The 19799-nt window shown below is 39.8% G+C and overlaps 1 long non-coding RNA gene across 1 annotated transcript; it reads right to left on the bottom strand.

Moving 5' to 3' along the window:
* Positions 1-16693: 16693 nt before the first annotated feature.
* LOC139656342 (uncharacterized) lies at positions 16694-18995 on the bottom strand. The gene is made up of 3 exons (XR_011696093.1): positions 18884-18995; positions 17951-18044; positions 16694-17150 (listed from the first exon to the last, which is right to left on the bottom strand). It is a non-coding gene; the product is annotated as an uncharacterized lncRNA (long non-coding RNA).
* Positions 18996-19799: the final 804 nt, after the last annotated feature.

Below are 19799 nucleotides of genomic sequence, written 5' to 3'. Positions count from 1 at the left end.
GACCTGCTGATTAGTGGACGACCCGCTCTACCTCCTGAGCCACAGCCGCCCCCTTGTCCTGCTGTAGTGGCAAGACACGAAGGCAGGTCTGAAAAACTGGGTCAGATTGGTGACTGTGGAAAACTGTTAGGTAAAAATCGTTCTCTTTTTGCTAGACGATTTGATTGGCAGGCGCCTTTGCAGCTCCCTGAGTCCAGCACACCTTCAGTTGAGGTATGTTTGGTTGTAGCACCTATGGCACTTGTTTGTAGCATTAGTCTAACAGTTGTCCAATTCTATCATTCCCCTTCAACTTGAAAAGGTCAGGTACACAATGCAGGGGTAAAAAAATGACCTGGCCTCCATTTATTGAACATGTCAAGAACTTGTCTTCTACCTTAAAAGGATATTTCACCTACAAAGACTATATTCGTTTTGCTGTTGGGCAGCAATATCCTCAACCTCTTCACTGCAACCATTAGCAAATTTCCCCCCGTGATCGGTATGCTAACAGTTAGCTTACCTATGTCATCCTCACTGGTTTACAATGGCCCCCAGCTAACAATTTGAAAAAATAGCGCATTAAATATAGTTGAACATAAAATAAATATTTTGGGAAGTGAAAAGCACATTGCAATACTGTTGCTGTTGCTACACAAAGGCTAGGCACATTTAGTGGCATAGAATATTTCCCTTAAATCAAGACACTGCAAATGTGTATCTTTCCGTATGTTCATTTGAGTGCACTTATCATGCTGCTGAGCTTTCACACCTCAAATTGAAGCATTAAGGAGAATTTGCAGCATGCTGTTGCTACACAAATGCTGGGTAAATTCAGTGGCGTAGAATATTTCCCTTAAATCAAGATACTAAAAGAGCGTATGTGGCTGTATGTAAATTTCTGGGTGCTTAGCATGCTGCTGAGCTTTCACGCCTCAAATGAGAAGGGCACTGGAAGTGTTTAAGGGGAAATTTCAACATACTGCTGCTAAACATTGGCTAGGTGCATTCAGTACCGGTTGAAGTTGTTTGGTGGTGTGTGGTTCTGCTGTTTTGGGGATTATTGATGCATTCTCCACTCTTGGCGAGATTCGAACGAGGACCATCAGAATTCTGTTATAGAGGTTTGATTGCGCTCCCTGCTGAATCCTGACTTGAAATGTATGTTTTTCTATTGAAACTTGATATAGCTGCTGATAATCTTCAAAAAGGTCAGGAACCTACTAAAACCTCCAGTACATATTGGTCAGTCTACTTGCAGCCAAGTATTACATGTCAATCCAAATACAAACACTTGACATAAACATCAAAGAGGTAACATTCTTGTCTGTGCAGTGAAAACAAGTGAAAATGAGCTTAGTGCTGGTTGGATGCTTGCCACCTGTGGGTTTACAGGCAGGTTATGGCTTGTAAATTGAAACGTCACATAACTGATGATTAAACGTGCATGGTGAGCATTACAGTGTGCAAACTATTTTATTGACTTCATTTGTCTTGGAGGTGAGTGTCTATTAGTACGCTATGATTAAGCATACGCATTCACACAAAAGCCCAGTTCAGATATTAAAGAAATTGTGTACCCACTGCAAATAGTTGACCATGCCTCATGTCGAGGTTGTTAGCAAATATTCCTGATTAAATATATAAATACATGGTTAGCTGTATAGGCCTTACAACAACAATGGTGTAAATGTGCGTTTCTTTCATCTGGGGATGCTGGATGAAAGAAACACATGCTGTTTTTACATGCATGCACCACAATTAGGCTTATTCACTCCCATTCAATTCCAAATGGCATAGAAAACAACTACGGAGACGTCTAATTCAGTCGGTAAAGGTAATTTATCACTGTAAATGAGAAGCTGACATAATCACTTTTACATTTTGAAGTTCCATTACCTGTTTCACATGAATGTGCATATTAGGTAACAATGGAAAACCCAAGCGACCAAGACAGCGATGAAATTGTGTAAAACATAAAGTTAGAAAGGCCATGTAACAACCAACCTACAAAGTCTTTTTACCTCCATCTAGCATCATACGATACAATCACCATTCAATCGCAATGAGTCTTCCAAATGTTTTTTGGTGAAACTGCATTTCATTATTCAACAGGAGTTCTGGGTAAATTGAAAGTTCGTTGTGTTGAGTGTGGCTTTTTTTGGCAGGACCTCTGCCTCTCACTGTGATTGAGTATGCTGTAATTATACAAAGTGCTGTTTCATTATTGTTTTTGACACAGGGATGAGATGGATTCTTAGTAGAGATATTTCTCTTCTACATGTCCATTATGGTTGGCGCTGCGCCATATGGAATTTCAATGAATGACCCATGCTATTTTTAGATACACTTTGACTGATTTGTCTTTACCACTGAAGTATAACACTGACGAATTACACACACACACACACACACACAGAACTGCAGAACCTGCCAGCTTGTCTGCCTGCACAGAGGCACGATACTGCATGTGCAATTACCTGTCACTAGTTATGGAGCTGATGGAGCCAATCAGTCTCACAGCATACGGAAGGATCCAATAGGGACGGTGCCACACAATTCCTCCTGTCCTGTCTCCTCTGCCATCTCTTCCTCCAGTCTTTCAGTCAAGAAGAAAGCAGTGCCTTAGGAGACAACTGCTGCTTTCTTTCTCGTTTTTTTTTTTTTTTTTAAAGAAAAACAGACACACTCTTTTCTTTTCAAGAAAAAACAGTTATTGAAAGGAGCAGAGATGGTGTCAAATTAGTGTAATAGTGTGTAATAGTGTCAAAATCTGTGCAACTGTCTTTGCAACTTCACTGTAATTTCAACATAGGTATTTCTCTCCAGCTGAAGATGCATGGATACTGTAATGCTAAGGTGAAATTTGCCACGGGAACAGATATGGAACCAGCTAGGGGCAGCTGGTTTAGCCTCAGTGGAACCTGGAGAGAGTCACTGCAGCCACTTCCCTGACCTTTCCAAAGTGACAAACACACAGTGCACAAACACAGATAGCCACATGTGGCTGCTGCTGTGAGCTCGGCCAGAGAAAAAACATTACAGTTTAGGTCCTCTTCACAAAACTGAGGTTATGTGAACCGACCTGTGTGAAACTCCAAAGACCGGCCGAAAGAGACAACAAAGGCTTTCTTGCTAGGGCCTCTGCAGGCTGAGGTTAGAGTGTGTAATTAGCATGTTTGTTATTGTTAATGTTGTACAGCAGATAAAAGCAAACTGCTGGACGGAAGGATGAAGGAGAGGAGCACTGATTTCCCATAAGAGGGAAGTCCTTGTCATTAAATGTTTATCTTCGAGCCACAGACAACCTAAAGGAACAAACCGTGATTCTGTGAGAATTGCTTCCCCGTGGATTGATCAGACATCCACCCATCTGTTCACAAAATATTAAGTTCTTTCAAATAAAACTTTCTACCACTGATATCCATTATTTATTCGTTCATTTGGAAGATCAGAAAGAGGCTCTTTAATTCTGAGCGTGCCCCTGACTGTCCCCATTTTAACACTGGGCTCCATCCTGGCTGCAGGCAAATGGGAAGTTTTCAGTTTTTTTAGTGGACACACTACAAATCACAATCCCATAACAACCGTGGCTAGTCACACCTGTCACTCTACCACAGTCGACAGGTAGGAGAGTGGAAATCATTTAATTACCTGGATTCACCTGAATTGTGAACCAAACGGGCAACCAGCAAGGCTTGAGGGATGAGGAGAAATCTAATCATAAACATGAACAGATACATCTGTCCACACATCGATTCAAAAAGGCAGTGACACCTTTCTATCAGAGAAGTTTAATTATTAAATGAGACTTGCCAGACCAGACATCACAGCTCTAGTCGGTGGCTCCACTGTCACTTTGTATACTTCAGGCTTTATCGAGCAGGCCTGTTAGTCATCAATAGACTCTCTGAAGGCGCAGGTGCTGCAAACGCTGGGGGACATTTGTCCACCTCCCTCTCTCCTAACCACTCTTTAATGAACAATCAGAAATCTTTCTTCCTTTCATTACAGTGACCAGTAATAGTGACTATCACACTGAAGTTAATCACTATATGGTTGTCCTGGTGGTTTAATGGTACACCCTGCTCTACTGACAAGATACAAACATGAAAAATCATCACCAAAAAAGATCATCTCAGCATCAGGTCGGGTTAAGGAGTACAGTCCAGTCTAAAAATTCACAGCTCCTAATCCCCAAAATATCTGGGTTCTAGTCCTTGTTTTTGAATATTACTCCAGGATGCATTTATTATGAACAAGTAAGCTGTAAAAGGATGGTGAGAGTGATAAAGGACAGATATGGAGTTGCACAGATGTGTTGCTTCTCACTCTCCTCAGAGTTATTGCCAGTGCTTGATTTTGAGGCACTGAGAGCCTTACCATGGGATGGCTTGCTATAGTTGGACAGTGGCAGATGTGTGCGAACTATGAATGCAGATGTGCCATCTGTATACTTAAGCATTCATGCTTCATTCGTGTGCTTCTAATGACGACCGCGTGGCTGAAAACTCAAGCGCTTCAGTGGCACTGTAGGAAAGGAGAGGTTTTGACCGTGTGCACTCCGTCACTCCATGCACTCCGGTTCATGCTTCATTTCCATTAGAGGCATGAACTGAGAGTATTGGGCTTTGAGAGTTTCTGTTGCCAAAAAAAATGTCCTTTTACTGTTAGTTGTTAAATATTAATCATATTTATATGTTTTTTAATCTACACAGAAAGTAGCAGAACGACGGGAGACAATATCTTGATTGAAGCCATTTCAATTCATTTAAACTATCAATACCATGTCAGTGTACTTGTGCTTTTTAGGTGCTCTGGGGGTATAGAGCAAGAGTAAACACACACATGCTCACACATCCAATCTCAACACCATCTAGTATCTCATTAGGGATAATCCTGTGCATGCATACTCTCTCTCTCACACACACACACACACACACAAACACACACACACTCTGCCAGCAATGAAGAACACACAGAGCCCAGCTCTTGAGGTGCTCCATCCCAAGCACCTAATAAATTCTTTGTCTTGGCAGGAACGTTGAGCTATGGTGTTGCTAGTCTTATCATCCTGTATTTGATGAATTCATATTTTGGCCAGATGTTTGATGTAAAGCATTAAAGGGGCATTAAGGAACATATGACTTTCATCAACCTCTACAGGCGAGACGTCACGTTTTCACAACACATTTTCACAATAGAGTAAACTAGCAAATTAGAGCAGAGATCCATCAGAAATGTGTAGAAGAGGTGATATATTACGATGCAAAACACTGAAAATAATACTTGATTTGTCATTGAGAACAAAATGTCTTTCACCAGAGTATGAAACAGAGTATGGGCCGGAAAGTGAGCCAGGAATCTCAGTACCTAGCAAAGTAATCATTGAGTCATTGGTATTGATCAGTAACCCTATATATTATGGTCATTTTGTGCTGTGGGACAGTAAAAATCTTACTTAAGGCACGTTTAAAAAACAAATTTGTGTATTTAACAATAAAACAATTCCATAGTTGCAGTCCGGTTGCCAATGCCGGTTGCAAATGTCAACAAGACATACCTTTACCAATGATAGCTTGAAAGCACTATCTCAGCTGGTGCAACTGACTCAAGATGGAGAATAGAATGCCTAAAATACATCACAGACCATTTTAGTATTTTCTGATGAAAACACAGCACTACATTATAGTTGTATAGTTTGTACCCACATGCAAACAGGTGCACACTTGGGAGATGAATGCGACAAAGTATGCAAGTAATCAACCTTAAAGAAACCAATATGCGACCAAACAAATTTGAGTATACTCCCAGAATATTTAATCAATTTTCAGAGTAGCCATCTACAGTATGAGAAATGAGAGGGATCAGGTGCTCTTTCCACAAAGTGGTCAGGGAAAAGTGGGGCTTAATATCAAAAGCCTGACTGGACTTAACCTAACAAATCGATCTCGGATAAAGCACTTCCACAAAGCCACCATCCAGCTAACGTAATCAGTCTGATTCAAGCTTGGTTTGAACAATCAAGATAAATGGACGTCCATGGCTTTAAAACACAGGCTGAGATGTCCAGCATGGGACACCAGTTCACAATGGAAAAGCAAGAGAATCTACATCTGATCTACCATGGTGGCCTATTACAGAATGCAAGCATTTAGCGGGTGTAAACTGAAAAAACGGTGTTGTCTTCATACATATGCATTTATGGGAGTGTCGATGCTAAGGCACAAATTTGGAGGAGGGCATTATCCGAATATTTGCTAATGACTCACCCAAGGTGATTTATCAATGTTGATTGCATGCAGTATTTAACGCAGAGAAAAAGCATGTCTTAACTATGTGAGAAAAGGACAAGGCTGCTGTTGTGAATATTAGAAGATGAAACCGACATCAGGACGACAGCGAAGGGAGCGGGTTTTCCACTGTTTTATTTAATTCTTGCCATGCATCAGCCACATTAATAAAGGCTTTATAATTTGTATACGTAAGGGAGTGTGCCTTGGAACTTTTTTCTTTCTGGTTAATCCCAGATTAACTTTTCAGAATGTTGGAAGAGACATTACATAATAAGATGCAATAGCCTGCCAGGTCATGTTATTCTGGATTTGCTGGAAGAAATCAAGGAGGATTTAGAATCTCAAACCAGGAGGAGCCATGCCATCCCTGCTGGACTCAAACTTCTGGCCAGTTTGCATATCCTCGCCTCTGGCTCCTTCCAACAAACTGTGTCAGTAAGAATCTCGCAATCCACACTGTCACCTGTGTTGTCCATTGTGCTGAACACTTCGGTCAGGAGAGCTGGCTAATTCATCCACTTCCATTCACAAGGGAAGAAATCAGCCAAACCAAAGTTGATTTCTTCCAATTGGCCTGTTTCCCTAATGTTCTCGGGGCAACTGATGGGATTCGTGCATATAATACCCTCATCCGAGAATGAGCATGTGTTCAGAAATAGGAAGCACACCCACTCCATAAATGCTAGGTTGTCTGCAATGCATCATCACAAACTGTTGCAAAATACCCTGCTTCAGCACATGATTTGTTCAGGAACAGCAGACTGTACGAGTTGCTGAGGAACGGGGAACACATGGTACGGCTAGCTGTTGGGAAAGCTTTGTATTTTCAGGAGTACATTAAACTCGTAGGCCATTATTATCATCATGATTATTACTATTAGGCCATAATTCCTTACGTTACAACAGGAAATCATGCATAGGTTGCTGGATGCTGACACCTGTACTGAACCCCAGCACACCAGCAGATGTACAATGATGAACACATACATAGGGTCAGAGTTGAGTTATGCTAAATGCAGATTTCGCAACTTTGAAAATCCCCAAATCACTGTACCACGCACATTACACAACACTCTTTCTTGTAATCTGTTGTCTTGTCGACGTAGTGGTTTGCACACTACACAATCAAGCGCAGACAAGGTTCACAAATTACAAGATCTTTCACCTAGAGGGATCCCTGACAGAGCGATACACCTTTTTCTCACAAAAACAAATGCACAAAAAGTGGTGCTGAATCAATACTGATGTGTATGTAAATGTGCTTGTCATTCCATTCTTTGTGTGAGAAAATGTCAAAGTCGGCGGTCTGATAGGTTGACGCCAAGAAACGCATTGCTTTCAACATTTCACATTAATTTGATTTGAATAAAAACCGCATAACAGTCTTAAGAACAGACTAGACAAGTTCTCATTATCTTACTCGGGGTATCAGACAGATGCTGTGACCGGCGGTGAACAGCTGGCTGAAGAGGACGGCTGTGCACCCGGTACCGGCATCTCCAATGCGCCCCGTGCTTAATGAAACCATAACGCATCATCATTTTATTACCTTGTGACATCCAGTCCAATTGCTTAACACCTTGAATTTGTCACTTTTAAATGAGGCCACTGGTTGTGTGTGCATTTATGTTGGCTGAAAAACGGTAAAAGAGGACAAAACACAGAATATGGAGGAGGGAATGGTTGGGGAAATGTGGGCAGCAAGGACTGAGTTCTGCAGTCAAGACAGAGGTAAATTAGCTAACACAAATGTTTTTTATGTGTAGGTATTTCATTCACAATTTATTAACTTTCCTGTTAAATAGAAATTGACGAGTCCTCAGGTGTAACAGTTTGCTGACTGTGTAAACAAGTTAGCTGTTAGCTAGTAGTTACTAAGATTAGCTGGTATGGTCATGACCATGGAGATCAGTTAGACATTGCCAGCTACATATTATTTGGTCACGGTTTGTGTGCTAGCTAACGTTAGCTGGCTACATAGAGTGGTTAGTTTTATTTAACCACCTTGCTTTTCCCCCAGTGTGTAGTCTTGTCCGATCTGCCCCGAGCTCAGTAGGCTAGGGGGGCAGATCAGTGAACAATTATATAAACTGTCTAGCCTACTGTTCCCAGGGCAGATAGGACAACACTGCCTAAAGACTAAATAGAAAAGTGGTATTTTGCTTTCGCTTCTCCACCATTAGGAGCCAGTCAACCTCAAGTTCTAGTTCAGTCGGAGGACTCTCTGGCTCATCATGGATGCCGTCATTTGGTGGAGCTGCTGATACTGACTCTAGGTTCAATGTCTAAACATCTCACCTTCTTGGGAATGCCTTTCTGTTTAAGTGGTGAAAACAGCACTTATAGAAAAGTACAAAACTTCTATTACACTAGTAATAATTTACAATTAATGAATTTACATACACAGTAGAAATTCGAATTGACCAACTTTACCTTGGCATTAATACTACATTCATCTTGTCAGCTTAAGTGTAAACTAAATGTAATTGCTGAATGTGAACATTACAGTATTTAATCATTCTCTAATCAAATTGACTCTAATAGTGCTGTGTGCCGTGTCCACTGTTACATTACTACAACACGGACAACATGGATTAAAGCTTAGTGGCTTTACCAGCTCCAGAGAAACATATTATTAATTAAATACTCTGAAAGTTGAACATAACCATTCCGGTTAATCATAACAGCATTAAACCAGATTGACTTGCAAAAAAATTACTTTTAGAAGTTCTCCTAAACAACATGCAAATTAATTGGCTTTAGCCTCATTCATTTATAAGTTAATTGCTAAGCTCCAGTAATTGACTTCCAAACCTTTCACTTGGTGAAATTTGGTAAACCGTCCCTCTTAAATGGAAGTTTACCAGCTAATAACAAAGTAGAATCTGTTACTTTTCATATTACATAAGCTTAGAATCAATTGTCAATGATTTAACAATGTTTACTTTTTTACCGATCAACAACAGATCCTCTTTCTACAGCAGCACAGCACATCTGGAACTGCCTACCCTCACAACGTGATGCAGGTGATCTAATTGGCAACGATAATGTAACATGAGAGAATAATAAATAATTATTGTTATTTTAACCCTTAATTTTAACCCTCTAATTTTTTTCTTATGTTTTCCTCCTGAGTTTCATTGCAATATCATCCCAAGTTGTTTTTTTCTTGAATATGGCTTGGGACAGAGGACACAGAGCAAACATCTGCTTTCCTTTACGTGGCTTTTCTGCCATGTTTCACCTGTCAAACATGGTCAACCCAAGGTCTTAAATACTGTAGCGTTGCCGCAAATGTGCTGCACCTGCAGCTACCTCATTTGCACAACAGATCAACACACAAAATAAGAAAGCACTGCACCCTTTAATTATTTGCGCCTGTCATTCATTTGCACGCCTTAGTAGATCCAGGCCTTAAAGAGAGAGCTGCAGTGTTCACAGCTGTGAAGCAGTAAATACTCATTAAATCGTATGATGAATAAAAATACAATAAAGAAAGTAGTATCATTGCCACTAACGAAGCCAGAAAGAAAGACGCAAGATAATGCAGATCAATTATATGCGTATGTAGACCTACATTTTGAAACCTTTTTAGGCCTGATAGGTTATAGACTTGAGCTATTGTGCCATCAACAATTTTAAATAACTGAGAAGCTGAAGCCAAGCCTATTTCAAAAGGCCAGAGTTGTTATTGAAAATCAGATAAAACTGTAGGCTACATCGCAAACGCGCCCCTTTACATAAAGGATAATCAGGGAAGTCAGTGGGCTAAGTATCAGCCAATGGGTAGCATCAGACACACCTGAGGTTCATTTCCTCCTCATCATAGGGAGTATATAAGGCTGGAGATCAGTGTAGAGCATGCTGGTCTGTGGTTGTGCCCTTGTGCTGTGTTCTCCTGTGCTTGTAGCTGAAGGTAAGCCTAGTATTTTAGATTAGTGATATTAATGATAGCAGGTTCCAAACTATCTCACTGACTGGTTCACCTTATTATAGGTTTGATCAGCCTGGACCCTTATGGCTCTCCATTAGATTGGGACTGAATGGGGACCAAGGTAACGTGTTTTCTTTCTTCTTGGTTTTTAATAGTTTTATGTTGGTTGATTAATGGCTATCCTCAAATAGGGATGATGCAGCAAAGCTGAGCCCCAGTAGAGCACTCCAGAGTGTAGGAATTCCCCTGATTCTAACTCCTGTTACAAGGTGGTGTCTTGAAGTGCCAGAGGTATTTTTCTTTTTTTCTAGTTTGTGTAATGTAATGGTCTGGATTTCAGACTACGGTAACTATTGTATTTTGTTTCTTTTTGTAGGTTACCGCCCCTGCTGTTTTACCTTAGTTATATTTATGGTTTAGTTTTTCTTTTTGCCTAAGTACCTGATGTGGTCCAGTATTGCCACTTGTGTGGTAGTAGTGTGGAGCTACCTCCTGTCTGGTCTGGGAATACCTTTTTTGAAATTTTGTGTACGTTTTCGTTTTGTTTGACAAACCAGCTGTAGGTTATTGCCCTTTGTGGACTCTGAAGAGAGTGTGGCCGTGTTGACGGGGACTGGCAGCGTAGGGGGGGGGGCCTTCCTTGAATCACTTGCATGCTATAGAGTTAAATTTGCACTAAACACCTTTTGCTCACCTGTTGCAGTGTGTGTGACCTGGACACAAACACGTGTGGTGTGGTACATCGTTGGCCTTGTCCTGTTAGCAAGTCTTCCCCTGTCAGCGGCCTCCTCCCTCAATTCCCCACTTCCCTTGGGTATGCAAATCCTCATTATATAAGAAATTCTCTATTTTTGTACTTTATCCATTTTAACATAACAATCTTAAGACATTTTTATATTGTAGTTACAAATAAAGTTGTTAAACTATTCTTTTCCATAAGCAGCTTCCGGCGTCCCTCATTCCCAGGCTAACTTTAATAAATAAACTTATTTTTGTGAGCTTGAAACCACGTCTGTTTCATTACAAGTTTACCTGTGCATTTCATAGAAAAGGAGTATTGTATAGAACATTATTTCCTGGGGTGCAATTCCCTAGGTGGCGTAGTCGGTAACTCAAGGTATCAAAGCCCCTAGTAAGCCTGGTCACATAAGCAAGTTACTTACTGAAGGAAACTGAAACCATTGAGGTGGACATTCAATACATAAAACAAAAAGGAGGACACCAGGGCTGGAAATCGTTCAACTAGAGAAAGATGCAAGCTGAACTGCTGTAATCGTGGCAAACATAACAACCGTGAATTTTTTGACACTAATTAGGCCTAGGCTTCCCTCTCCTGCAGGCATTATGAAGTTTCAATTAAATGTTAAACTTTCTCATTAGTGTGTGTTTCCTTCCTTAATTTCATTTATATGGCATTTGTTACAAAATAAACAAGAGCAAGTGGTTTCATGCACAATTTAACAAAATGTCCTTTAAAAGGCTGGAAAGAACTATCCTATTTTGTGACCTAAATTAGACTATTGATGACCAATAGCCTATAATGGTCCACACCATTATTACTTTTTCTACTTTCACTATTAGGCCACAGCCATAGTCCAAAATGTTTCATTAGTGGACCTATTTTCATTGTGATTAATGTTAATTCTGTTGGGATACTTTGGTAATTAAGCAAATAAAATTTCTTTATAGAGCACATTTAAAAACAACAGAAGTTGACCAAAGTGTTGTAAAGGGCTTCCACTGATACAGGCCTACATACATTTTAAATAGGATAGCTTAACCTTGGCATAACTGTGGCTTATGTCACATTATCAGAAATTAACTGACTTATGGGCATGGTGGCGGCGTAATGAGGGCCTGCCATGACAGAACTTAAACGGCACATTTCAGTCGGGTCATAAATCAGGCTTATGCAGATTCAACATAGTCATGGTATCTTTGCAATAACTGGCTACATAAACCCAAACAATGGCAATCCCGTCCAAATTGTCTCACAAAGGTAATCTCCTGGCTTCTGGCTCATTCCAGCGGACAGTGGCAGCTGGGATATCAGTCTGTTCTCTCACCTGCATATTGTAAAAACAGCTTCTGTACATGTGTCACCTGGTAGACATGCTGCTGGCAGCAAGGGTTACTCTGATGATGTCACCAACATAAACAGGCTGTGATTGGCTAACAGTTGTTGGCCCTGGGGCTTCATAAAAAGTTAGTTTCAGGACAGCAAGGTCTTGGCAATAATAGATTGTACATGTGTGGCATACTATAAACAATATGGCTTCTTGGCAGACTTTTGCATCACAACAGAAAAGACTGTAACACCAGTAGAAGAAAAGTTTTGCAGTTGGTGTCAACAAGTAACAAGCAGTCCGTAAAATGACGCCGTAAAATACATTTGCTGGCGCTGCCTCCCACTTCGCTGTCCTCCATCTTTGTTTGGAAAATTTCTGTCGACCGGGTTGTTTCCATGGGAACAATTTGGTGCAGAGAACTGTGGGACAGAAACGATTGTTTAGCAACCATGGGATCCATACTTCCATGTAATATTCATGCAGATATGTTTCAGCATTTGCATACTGACATATCGCATACAATTAGTATGTAGCATGAAGAACATAACTATTTATCCCTCTCTTCCACCCAGTTCTCTCTTCTTGGTTTGCTGACCATTTAATTTCCTCTCAATACTTCTCCCTCTCACCTCACTGTCAGTTTACTTTTCTTCCACAGCAATCTTGAGAGAAGTGTTTTGTAAGTTTCAAATTAACTTCTATTCCCTTCATTCTTTACAATCTTCTAAGTCATTAACTGTTTAATTTCCAATTGATTGAGATTGTTTTATAGTTATTGGCAATTCTCCTTGAGATGACACACAAAGACTAGCAGAGGATGTTATTGCTGAAGCTGTCATGGCGCAAACCTATAGAGCAGTGAAAGTCACCCAGTGATCTGAAACTTGCCGTGGGCTGTCATGAGGGGGTAAATTGCACTGCAGTGCTTCCATGGTCCCCATGGGTACTACTGGGAGGAATAATCGCTCTATGCTTAACATAAAAAATGATAAACACATTAAAACTACTTCATACTTACCATCCCATGTCAACACTACCCTAACAGCTAAAGGAATAGTTCACCCAAAAATGAAAATTCAGTCATTATCTACTCACCCCATGCTGACATTTACACCATTATTTGCTAAAATAATGGTGAAAAGTTTGCTTGCACCCCGGCCTTGATAGGTACGACTAGCTCGAATTAGCAGGAACGAGATTTCCAGGTTGGCTGTTTAGCCTTCAAAATAATAGCAAGATTTGAAAATAGGTAGAAATACTGTTTTAAACCAATTGCTTTATTTTGAAGGCTAAACAGCCAAACCGGAAGTCTTGTTTCTGCTAATGCAAGGAAGAGATACACATGTAGTTCTCCTCGTTCTCGTATCTCAGGTGTGCGCAAATGTGAACTTTTCAACAGCTAGAGTGGCGATTTCAGCTATATAATGTTGTAAATGTCTTTTCAAGTCACTTTGGGATCGTTTGGCTTCCGGAGACTTTCATTATGCTGGATGAGCTGCATGGAGCCATTTTATGGTTATTTTCTGTTATTTTTTTCATCGTGAAGTCAAGTCAAGTCAGGTCCGCAGCAACTTCAATTGTTTTGGAGAAGACTTCTACGCCGTTTTACTGTGGAGCTCAGGACCTGCTGGACTAACAAACTTCACCCGTGTTTCAGCTGGCATGGGGGTGAGTAGATAATGACTGAATTTTCATTTTTGGGTGAACTATTCCTTTAAGCCTAAAAAAGACCCAACACTATTCTAATCACACTCCCTGTCTTTCTTTTTTTGTGCAAATGATCAATATAACAATAACCCATACAGAGTCTGTTCTTCATACACTAATCCATCCACACCAACAAAAAGGGGAACATTTCTCCAAAAATACGTCACTAATTCAGCTTATGAATATGCATATAAATTACCGATCAAAAAATAATATATCCCTCAGTGTTGCTGGAAATGGCTGACCCTCTGTTCTGACCCTTCTAGTGAAATGCATATATGTGTGTTTCTCAGAGGGAAGTTGAAAAAAACAGATTATTAATTACCCTGTGTGTATTTTGGCCATTGAGTGCGCTAGATCCTAAAATTCCTAATATGGATAAATAAATCATTCCTCTACCCCCCTCTGTCACACCTGTCAACCCCCCCACCCAAATATCACAAAGTAACAGCCTAGAAAACAATACTACTCGACTGGAAATACAGACACAAAATCTTTAAATCACAGTGGCTTAACCTGTTGATGAATTAGCAATCAATGGTACAAATTACAGCCAAAAACAATAATCAATCTGAAGAATGGAACACTTCCTGGGGGCCCATACTTTCAGCACTCAACCGTTTAACCCCGCCAACCCTACACACACACACACACACACACACACACACACACACACACACACACACACACACACACACACACACACACACACACACTGTCCAATCCTGTCCTATCTCTGTGTTTGTTTATTCTTAATTAGCCCCCTTTTCCCCCTTTGGTTCTTTTCTTCTCTTTTTCTCTTTTCTCACTTGTTTCTTTGTGTTGGTGCATGTATTTATTTATTGTCTCCTCCCCCCAGAGAGGCGTCACATAAAATGTAAATGTTTAAAGAATCTAATTAAAAATAAAGTTGTCCTCTGACAAAATAAGTTAAAAAAAAAAATTCAAAATAAAGAGATGAGATGGTGGCCCAAATCTCCCCGGTGCCACTTTGTGCTGCTTTGATTTCTTAATAAGGTACCTAATACATTCCATAATACTCTCACACTCTTCCCTAAGGTACATTTTCTGAAAGAAACCTGTCATACATAGGACATAGGGCATATGAAATCTAAATTACAATATAAGTATAATCCCATGAACAGGGACTACATGGAACAACCAATATTTACTATTTATATTTTATTATACAGTAAATACATTATCAGATAATTCTTGTGGAATAGTGCAGGTACGGCAGACTCTGCAGACCATCTCTACCAATATGCAACTACTGTTGCACTATAGGCTCTGCTGAGTCTCCACAGATAGTTGTTGCTTTCCATATCCACAGATTTATCAGCAGACACAGGTTGCTTTTACTGCAGTCAACTTGACAGCATTTGGTAATATTGCCTGACTATTGAATGACTTCTGGGAATGTGGATAGTTTGATTGCTTGACTAACACAACACATGTATAGTGCTCAGAGCCATACTGTTTGACAGCTTTCTCTGACTAGCACACAATTTGGTCTGGTGATCAGCCTATTGTTCAGTGATCCGTCTACTAAACAGCTATTTCAGAGCATTATGCATGATCACAGCAATTACATTTTCCACATGTGGCCTCTTAAAGATAGAGGTTTGATAAGTATTATTCACAAAGCGCTTTAACCTGTAAATGAACTTCAGCACGAGGTTGAGAGGGTGTTTCATTCAGCCAGAATTAAGTAATACGTGTGGGTTTCTGCTGGGTTGAAAGAAACAAAAGAAGTCCTGTTGTAGCCTTTTATTAAGAGTGCAGTTTTTATGCATGTAAGCACACAATCTATGTATGCCAAGCTATCATCAAAATTTTCGTGACCTATGAGGGAGTTTGTTTTGCAATAGTACAAGTAATGGTTATTTATTTACGAAAAGTGGAGGAGACGTGGAGGAGGAAAGGTGTGGAAAAAAATTTGATTTGCTTAGCATGAACTCTGACTCTGCGTACATTTACCCATCAACATTTCCATAACCTTCAGAGAGGAGTTGACGCAATGGTATTCAGAGCATTTTCTGAGTGGTTCAAGGCTTAACTTTGCCTTCATTTAGCACAACAAACTGCACACTACAGAGCAGGATGAATACATGCATAAACGAGCACACACACACACACACACACACACACACACACAGAGACACATACAGACACTCCACTATGTCACCTACACTCTAAAAAGTAATGCCTTTCTTTAACTTATAAAAAGTGAGGTAAGTGGTTGCATTGGACTTTTTGAGTTGAGTCAACTTCAAGGCTTTTTTAAGTAGAATGAACACTGTAACATTACTTAACATGAACCCAGTAAAATCAGGTTGAGTTAACTAATACTACTGATATTACTTAGTTAGATAAACTTAATTTTCTTGGTAAAGGTAACTCACTTGCACATGATAATGAACTTAATTCAAATGAGTACAGGTTACTTGTAGATAAAATGTAAAATAGTAAAATTAACCTAATCACACATGTGAATGAACTCCATTAAATTGAGTCCAGGCTACAACCTCTGGTGAATAAATTATGCTACATTAATTTCTCTAAAGGTTTTTTTGTTATAATTTCTATATCCCAAGCACTACGTTTTGATTAACTTTACATAAATAGACTTTCCTGTCAATAACAATAACAATTTCAAATTAAGAAGAACAAGATGGAAAGACAGATTTAAGATTATAACATTTATTTAACTCTTCACAACCCACTGTTTCAAAGGTTTCACTTCTAACAGTGCCATAGATTGCAAAACAGGCCATAACTGCTGAATTGCGCACACAATACTGTTGAATATCTACCTCATGAGGTAATGACAATGATGGTACAGAACACAGTTAAGTCCATTTTCATTTAAGGCACATTAGAATGAACACAAAAGGAAACTGCCAACTGAAATTCTATTACATGAGTAACTTGCCAAAAGACAAATTATTTTCAGCACATGTAACACGCCAGTTTTGGTAGATACTTAAGTTCCAGGGCATAGGTAAGTCCAAAGAGAAGGCAGCATGCTTTTGACAGGTTGGTCAGACCTCTGACCACTGGATGACCTTCTTTGATTATGCCAATGGCATCAGGCTGATGGCACGCGTAAATTTTCATCGGGCAACTGCTGAGCTCGGCGTGCACCTCGGTTTCATCACGACTCTATTGGTGGAGACAAAGAAGAATAAAGAGTTTGGTCAGAGAAACAGGTAATGAGATAAACAGATCAGACAGGTAATAAGATAGATCAGACACAAAGTCAAAATTGTACCATTGTTGCTAAAGGTGACGGATACTTCATTACACAGTTACACTAGTTGACAGCATATGTCAAAATCAATCTCATATAGCACTTACTGTCAGTGTAATGTTAACAACACCAAATTGCAGTTATGTTCTTGGATCACTGGATATTAAGTTTGTTTAGCTTCAATTCCTTTGCTTTCAAGTCTGAGTCACCAAAATTGAAGACCCCATTACCAGTGTCCCAGTCACCTGTAAGCTACACATCCAGGTCAGTTTTCAAGTTGGTTTCCAGTGCTCCAATCTGGAATTCCAAGCCATGAACCTAAGTACTATAGCATTGGCAAACAGCATCTGTAAGTATGCCTGCTGTGTTGGCCAATCTTACTTTGCCATGACAATGGCATGGAGTGTGGGTATTGTACTATCGTGATCTGGCATAAGTGTTGTCTTTTCCTGGTTTTAAAGGCTGCATTACAATAAAGGGATGCAATTTTCTGTTCTTTGCCTCTACCTGCTTGGTCATCACATTACTAATGACTGTTCATCACTTATCTACAGTGTGTAAATATCTTTTGAGAGCAATAATAATCATCCCTATAATATCATCACAATATCAACACATTAAGACATTCACTTAAAAATACTGATCAAAAACAGGTGACCAGTTAGACTGTTGATCAGACAGATAGATACGTAGCTTTAAGCCTAACACATACCTGGTGGTCACTGATGAGTTCTTCTTTCTCTCCCCCACTCGACCAGGCATCTCAGGAGCACTTCTCTCCTTTTCTCCACAGAGGCAGATGGATCCTATCAAAAAGTAAAACCTGTTCAAAATTCACTGCCTGATGACACCAGCACAAACTATACACCCTCTGTATTTCAACTATTCATTCAATTGCAGTATAATAGACCAAGCATTCTTTAAAGCTGTGGTTCTCAACTCGTTGTGCTACCACGGGCATGTGGAGAGGAAAATTAAAAAAAACTTACTTTGTCTATATTTGGATTAGAATTTTGAGAAAATAAACAACAACTACTGCCTGCCCAAAACCCACAACACTCGATATCAGACAGTCAGCTACAGCTAACTTACAGTAAATTGACATTAGCTAGCGTTAGCATTAAGTAGCGTTAGCATTAGCGTCTTTTGTCTAGGAGTTTTATCTAACCGTTTATGGTTCTAATTTCGTGTATGGCCACACACCAAGTTTCCTGCTCTGAGGCAAAACAAGGGAAGCGAGATGGCAGACATAATGAAGAGCACAAGTGCATAAAATTCACTCTGACTGAAACGTGATTGCTAACTTAGCTAATAAGGCATACATTAGCTAGCATGTCTGTAGCCTGTCTATATTGAAACTTAAATCGGCTTGGCTTAGCCTACATTAAATTTTACAGGCTTCGCTTCAGGTTTCTGTTTTCCCCAAGTGTAACGTTAGGTTGCGGTAAATACGGTGACAGAACCGTGGTCGACAGGATCACGTTAGTTAGCACCGGGCAGCTAACTTAGCTTGCCATGTGTGCAGGGCAGCAACGTTAGCTACAGATTTGCTTAGCTAACGTTAGCTGCCGAACGGGACCTCTCAAGTCATCGGTTTAGCGCGACTTTACATCACCAATCATTCGGCTAAAATTGCTCAACTTACCGCTTTATCCAGGATCCATAAAATTCTGCAGCGGCGAACAGAGTGAGTAGGCTGTAGTGCCAAGCAAGCTGCTGATACCTTCCCGGGTAAAGTGACCTGTCCCGCCCAGACCAGACAGACACGTTGCAGCACAAAGCATCAGGGGAAAAGTGATAATGTCAACTTTTTTTTATTACGTTACATGAACACAGCAACCACATCGACATAACTACGCTAATAAATTGTGTATGTCAACTCACTTTTATAACATTTAATGTACACAACAATCACATAGACATAACTACTCAAATAAATTGTGTATGTCAACTCACTTTTATAACATTTCATGTACACAACAATCACATAGACATAACTACTCAAATAAATTGTGATAGTTTTATTTAAAATATATTGTTGTATATATACTGACACATTTTAAGTAAAGGGAAAGTATATTGATACTTTTTAGGATAAAACAAATAAAATAAACTAGATCACAACTATTTAAAGTATATTAACCCTACATGATGGATGTAGCACTTATTACAGTGTACCAAGCAATGAAATTGAGGGAGGGGACTATGGATCCATCCTGTCCATCTGTTCAAGGTGATATCTCAGGTGTTACCTCAGACACACTTGTCTGATTTTGACTAACACTGGGGGGAAAATGCATCATTACACCAATTTCCAGCATTTAAAATGACACTCATTGGCCTAATGAGGGCACTATAATTAAAGGTTAACAACTTAAATTGAATTAAGCAGAATGCTTACCTAGAGGGATGCAAAATGGCTGCCGTAAAGTGGCTGCAGAGGTGAGTTGTGATAAAGACAATCTTTTCTAAATGATCTCCAGATTTTTTTTCTTCCAAGATGCCTGTACCAAAACTGATTTACTGGCATCAGTGAAATCTGATGGGAGGAGTATTACATA

The sequence above is a fragment of the Centroberyx affinis genome, unplaced genomic scaffold (assembly GCF_046629955.1).
Source record: "Centroberyx affinis isolate AG114_WGS23_722 - 3 ecotype Tasmania unplaced genomic scaffold, CSIRO-AGI_Caff_v1 ptg002453l_1, whole genome shotgun sequence".
Taxonomy (NCBI): domain Eukaryota; kingdom Metazoa; phylum Chordata; class Actinopteri; order Beryciformes; family Berycidae; genus Centroberyx; species Centroberyx affinis.
Note: the sequence above shows the minus strand (reverse complement) of the source record. Positions and strands in the feature narration are given on the sequence as shown.